Source organism: Diceros bicornis, chromosome 9 (genome assembly GCF_020826845.1).
Source record: "Diceros bicornis minor isolate mBicDic1 chromosome 9, mDicBic1.mat.cur, whole genome shotgun sequence".
Lineage (NCBI taxonomy): Eukaryota > Metazoa > Chordata > Mammalia > Perissodactyla > Rhinocerotidae > Diceros > Diceros bicornis.
Window position 1 is genome coordinate 68,542,192 of NC_080748.1, and position 6,511 is coordinate 68,548,702.

General features: G+C 40.4%; 1 long non-coding RNA gene across 1 annotated transcript; it reads left to right on the top strand.

Moving 5' to 3' along the window:
- Positions 1–643: 643 nt before the first annotated feature.
- On the top strand, positions 644–6,081 carry LOC131410289 (uncharacterized). The gene is made up of 2 exons (XR_009221217.1): positions 644–5,070; positions 5,420–6,081. It is a non-coding gene; the product is annotated as an uncharacterized LOC131410289 (long non-coding RNA).
- Positions 6,082–6,511: the final 430 nt, after the last annotated feature.

Genomic DNA, 6,511 nt, shown 5'->3' on the forward strand with positions numbered 1-6,511 from the left:
CGGCGGCGGCACATGGGGCAGGCCGCGGGCCGGGAGGGGGCGCGCCCACGAGGTACCTGCGCGCCGGCGGGCGGCGCGGCGTGGGCGCGAGCCCGCGGGCCCCCAAACTTTGTGCGCGGGAGGGCGGGCGCGCGGAGGGCGCGGGAGCTCGGGGCGCCGCGGCCTGGGCGCCACCCCCACTCCGCGTGGGCTTTGTTACCCCGCGTGGGCAGCCACCGGGCAGGGCGCGCAACTTCCCGGGCCGTGGCCCGCGGACCAGGCCCTGGCCGGCCCCGGCGGCGGCGTGGAGGCGCCTTCGTCCGCCCGCCGGCTGGGAGCGCGGCGCGGGAGGGCCGGGCCGGCTCGGCGGGAGCGGCGGCCGCGCCGCCATGTTCCTGCGGGGCGGGCTGCGCGGGGGTGAGGGCGGGGGACATGGCGGCGACTGCGCGCCGCGGCCGATTGTTCCCGGCTTAGGCCTCGGGCCGCGTGCGACGGGCACCGCAGTCGCGGAGCCTCCGCCCCTCTGGGCCGGGCTCGGGGGGGCTGGGGGACACAAAGGAGGGGCGGCGCGCCCGCGTCCCCGGCGCGCTCGGGCCTCGGCGCCGCCGGTCGCCGCGCGGCTGCCGCCGGGAAACGGGTGGGGGGGTTGCCGCGTCCAGCAGGGCCCAGCTCTGATCCACCGCCCCCTGGTGGCCGCGCGGGGAGCCGCAGGGCCGCGCGCCCCCTTGTGCGACATGTGCTGCTGGCCCGGGCTCCATGAGCGTGGCGGGCACTTTGCAGTCTCGGGTGTTCCTGCTCCTTTTTCTGTTCCTAAGCCGGAGGAGAGGGGACGGGAACTGGGGAAGGCAGGCTCGTTTCTGCAATATCACCAAAAAATCACAAAGATTAGCAAAATGCCGTCCGGACCTCATCACTTGGGGAAACAACTCTTTATCCCGGCTTGCAGCCACGAGGTCTTGATTGGGGGAGGGGCGGTGAAGAATAGTCCCTTTGCTGCTGCTTTTCGCTCTCATTGGAGCCGTACAGCCGAGTTAACGATTGCTGTTGATCATACTGGAGTATTTCAGGTTTTTTTTTTAACATAAGACACGAATCTACTACTTGTGGGTGTTTTTAAACTTTATTCTCTTACACATTTTCACCCATACATTGTTGGTCTTTTAAACTCTGCTAGTATTGCCTGGCTATGTTATCCTCGGTTTTGCAAATGAATGTAATTAGTTGATATAAGGGGGTTGGAAAAGAGAAAATTTAAATATGGATTTGTAGGGTGGTAGTAATTTTGAGCAAATATGTTTGTCTTTTTTCCCTATGTCCCCCTCCCCCATCCTAGTCATACACGTGGACCTAACTGCACCAGAAGCTTTTCTAAGGATACTTGCTGGAAAGGAAGTTTTCCCGAGTGGGTAAGTGTATTCTAATTTTTTTTGTTAACTTTTCTTAAAAACAGATGTCTCTTGACTTGCATAAATAAGATGGGATTGGGTTTTCAAAGAGTGAAATAGGTATTTTGTACTTTGTCCATTTACCTTTTCTAGAAAATTAACTCCGTATGGGTCAGCTAATTTTTACGTTAGTAAAAGTACGGTGCAAAAATCGTTATAAATCTTTGGAAACTGATGCAGGGTTTACAAAATGTAATTTTAGAACTCCTTTAAATTGGGTGATAAAATAGATCTAATCTGGAGTAAGTTTTCAGGGTTTAAAATAATTTAAACACATATTTAAGTTCTACAACCAGTTAATGCACTTGAAAGGTAGTCTGAAGAGTAATTTTATTAATCAGTTTACCAAGTATTTGCTAATTGGAAACCGGAAGAAAAGAAAAATGTTTTGCCACGTGGATGTGAAGATTTCCTCTGAAAGGTACTTGAGTCAAATTGCCCTGTTGATAAATTAGTTCTCATTCATATGCGTCAGATTTTCACTTTTTAAGTCATGCCTTGGGGAATGGCCTGGTAAAGGAAGAGCCACCACTTTGTCTTACAGTGTTAGAATGATGGTTAGTTATGATTGTCTTGTGAAAAAGATTTTTCTTCTAATTTTAATGTCTAAATGTGCTTCTAAATGGAACTTGCAGGTTTAAGATAATTAAACTCATTCTGCTTTCTACCATTAGGGATTATGCTGGATTTTGTATGTTTTATAGCTGTTAGAGTTTGAGGTGTTATTCTGTCTAATTATTTATTTCAAATTTAGCAGGAATACAGAGAACTTCACCTTGTAAAACTGAAGATTGTGACCAGTCAGAATAATGTCAAAGTGCTTACAGTGCAGGTAGTGATATGTGCATCTACTGCAGTGAAGGCACTTGTAGCATTATGGTGACAGCTGCCTCGGGGAGCCAAGGGGGGCTTTGAAGCGCAGGGCCTGCTGGTGTTGAGTGCTTTTTGTTCTAAGGTGCATCTAGTGCAGATAGTGAAGTAGATTAGCATCTACTGCCCTAAGTGCTCCTTCTGGCATAAGAAGTTATGTTTTCATCCAATAATTCAAGCCAAGCAAGTATATAGGTGTTTTGATAACTTTTTGTTTGCAGTCTTCTGTTAGTTTTGCATAGTTGCACTACAAGAAGAATGTAGTTGTGCAAATCTATGCAAAACTGATGGTGGCCTGCTATTTCCTTCAAGTGATTTTTACTAATTTTGTGTACTTTTATTGTGTCGATGTAGAATCTGCCTGGTGTATCTGATGGTGACAGCTTCTGTAGCACTAAAGTGCTTATAGTGCAGGTAGTGTTTAGTTATCTACTGCATTATGAGCACTTAAAGTACTGCTAGCTGTAGAACTCCAGCCTCGGCCTGTCGCCCAATCAAACTGTCCAGTTACTGAACACTGTTCTATGGTTAGTTTTGCAGGTTTGCATCCAGCTGTGTGATATTCTGCTGTGCAAATCCATGCAAAACTGACTGTGGTAGTGAAAAGTCTGTAGAAAAGGAAGGGAAAATCAAACCCCTTTCTACACAGGTTGGGATCGGTTGCAATGCTGTGTTTCTGTATGGTATTGCACTTGTCCCGGCCTGTTGAGTTTGGTGGGGATTGTGACCAGAAGATTTTGAAAATTAAATATTACTGAAGATTCACCTTCTACTTTTAAATGTTCCAGAGATGTGAAATAAAAAATCTTTGTAATTTTAATTACTTTGTCACTGTAAAAATCATACATACAACTCTTTGTTCCTTGAAATCAAGGTTTATCATATTTTTGTACTAAAACATTCTACCTCTGAGGTTGCATGTCAGATTTGACTGTTAAGTTTTTATTGTATTTTTTTTGTCGAATTAGATTTATTTCGTTATCAAGTATTTTATTATGAATGTCTGTAAAGGAAATTTACTTTAATAAATGACTGATGATAATCTGTAAAGTTTGAGGATATGCTTTTTTGCTACCGGATATTTTACTTGATCTAAAAGTTAATTAATAAGTCATGTTACTTGTACATTATTCAAGTATTTAAATTTGGTGAAAATGCTATTCTGTTTAAAGCAATGTGTAAAGAAAGTTTTTTTTTATTTTTTAACACATGGAATTTACATGTGGGAGGGGAGGTTGTGTTGTTTCTGGTAACCAAATACTATTTTACCAGTACTGGTGTTCTTGATGTTAACTGGTTATGTACTAGTTTTCATAGTAATTAATGATATATAAACTGTTAGTGATCTGTAGACTGTTCTTTGCTTTCTGGAACTTAAAAAATATAAGTTAAAAAGAAAACAAGGCATGCTGATGATAAAGGGAGTGACAGATATGTGTTATGCATACACATCTGTAATGCCAAGAGTGTTCCCTGCTGCCTTCAGAAACCACTTTCGCAAGGATGACAGTTGGTTCTAGGCTTATGTGACTTATGTCACTGGAGGGGAACCTAAGAAGTGGCAGTTACAGTATTTTTTCCAACATTTCTGCCTTTTCTTTTCATGTGTTTTGTCTCTAGCCTGGGTTTCATATGTGTGTAAAAATGTGGGTTAACTTAAGAAGGATCAGATTTAAAAGGATCAATTGTTAAATTGGACCCAAGCTGAATTTTGGAGGAAAGATGCTATCTTAGTAATATGAAATAAATATCTGTCACCTTATTTGTTACACCACCTGATAAATTTAGAAAGCATTTTTTAAATAGGTTATGTGAAGTCAAACAAGAAAAGTTTAACTTCTAATGTATCCCTTCTTTAAGAAATTTAAGGAGTTTAATTATGGGTCCCTGAATAGAAAGGTAAGAGTTTCAGTTATGGAGTTGATGAAAAGGTAAATTTTCAGAATGAGAAAATATTAAGAATTATGTAGTGATTTATGAAATGGAAATCTAATTGTTCTTTGGTTTGAGTTCTTAAACCTTTTGAATTGAAGGAGACCTGAAAATTGTTTTGTTTTGGTTATTTAATGACAGACATTGCTTTAAACTAAATGTTGTAAAAGTCCCATATGTTAGCATGGCTTATAGTAGTCTGCAAAACTGCGCTGTGGTTATAAGTGAGAAGAGTGATGTTTACATCTGTCAAACCATATAAAGCTTTTGGGGAAATAGGCTTGTATAATTCTTTGAAGTGGAAGTGATAAGAAGCATGCCAGTTGATTTCTGTAGTACACTAAAACGTAAGTCAAATAAATTTTAAAAACAAAACCTTTAGAAAAATGGTTAACTGTTTCTCTCTAGATACAGAACTTCTGTTGTATTTGTGTTCAGAACTTAGTTGGACTTTAGCTGGGACTTATATCTAGTAAACAAGTTAATAAGTGTGTATGTTTTCTTGGGTTGGCAGTGAGGCTGAGGTTGTATAGGGTTTAGTAGGAATTGCATTTTGTTTGTTTCTGGCTTTACAATGTGGCAAATTTTATGTTCTTGATCCTGTTAAGATTTTCTTAGGCATGACAACATAGTAGTTTTCAAGTAGCACTAACAAAATGCCATGCAGGTTAGTTCTCAACTGATTTTGTTGCCTGGATGAAGCAAGGCTTTGCTTGTAATATTTTTTATCACTATTCTCTTTGTTTTTCCTCCAGAATCTCAAATCCCCGTCTTTGCCAACCCCAGCAGGTCGTGCGGTGCACACAGTGGCCCCTCAAGGAGGGGACTCAGGAGGCATATAAAGGTTGACATTATTAATTTAGCTATTTTGAGATAGAAATAAGTGAACAAATTGATTGTAGCTGATAATTGCTTCATCTCTAATTGACCTTGGAAAAAACAGTTTGGACCTTTTTTCTTAGTGTTTTAACCCTGAAATTGCTTAAGACTTAGGATACTGGCACTTCAGGTTTGATTGCCTTCAAACTATTGGAAAAAATTAACCTCTTCATATTCTTTTGCATGTTATGTATGTACAATTGTCTCGTGTGTTTAAAAGGAAAGCACTTAAGGTTTTACAAATTATTCTTTTTCAAAGTTGCTTGCAAAGTAGTGGTGATTTTACTAAAAACTTTGAGATCTTCATTTTACAGGCAAACCTGTCTAAGCAGAGCAAGCCAGACTTGGGTTTTTCCCTGTAGTTTGAAGAACCCTACAGAATGATTCCTGACAAAATGCAACCTGCAACTGCCTGGAGAACAATTCATTGTCACATCAAAGTTTATTATGTATTTAATGAAATACTGTTCTCAGTAATTCATGACCCGGTGTAGTTTGTCTATGAGAGAACTAGGAATCTGAACTGAGCACTAAAGGTAAGGGGAGCTCAGTGTAAAGGCCAATTTTTGGTGTCTGACTGGAAATGAGATCATCATGCCTGCTTGAGACTTTGCAGATTGTCCTTTGCTTTAGAGGTTGTTTTACAGCTTACATTGTGCTTAAAGTCTGAATTAATGTAGTTTTCTGTTTTGATAAAGTTCAGAATGTAATATTCTTAATGAGTTTTAAAGGATAACTAAGATGGATGTATCTCCCGTGAATTTGAAGACTATGGAAAAATTGTTAAAGAAGGTTTAGTTTTCTTTTTCCAATAATTTGAACACAGACATAGCGTTCAGAGATGCCTGCTTTTGTATCTGCAATTTAGGTATGCTGTTTGTTTTAGTGCATTTAATGTAAATAAATTACGTGTTTTAAAATTACTTGTTAAGAAATTGTCCAGAATGAGCATATTGAAATAAAAATCTTAAGGTTATTCTTAGTTGTGGCAGTTTTTCTGGTTTTCTTGTTTTTTTTTTTTTTTTTTTTTTTACTATAAATGTTCTAAACATCTTTGCTTATTACTTGAGGTAATTGGGGAAGTGGGGAGAGGTACTGAAGTGATTCACCTGTATTATCTTACTTTGGTATCTATGGCATCTGTATTTGTATCCTAATTTTACAGATGAGGAAATGAGATGAGCAATATTTATGTGTAAGAAGGATATAAAACTGGTAAATGGATCCTAAATTCAAACTTATGTCAGTCTATAAAAAAGGGTATTCTCTACCTATTTTGAATCTGACAAATGCTCAAATCACCCTTAAAGTTACTTAATTTAGAGATTGAGTTGGGTTTTTAATATATTAACCTAAAATCTGATTAGATGGGCTCCAAGTGTAAAATGTTTATTTTAAATCATAGG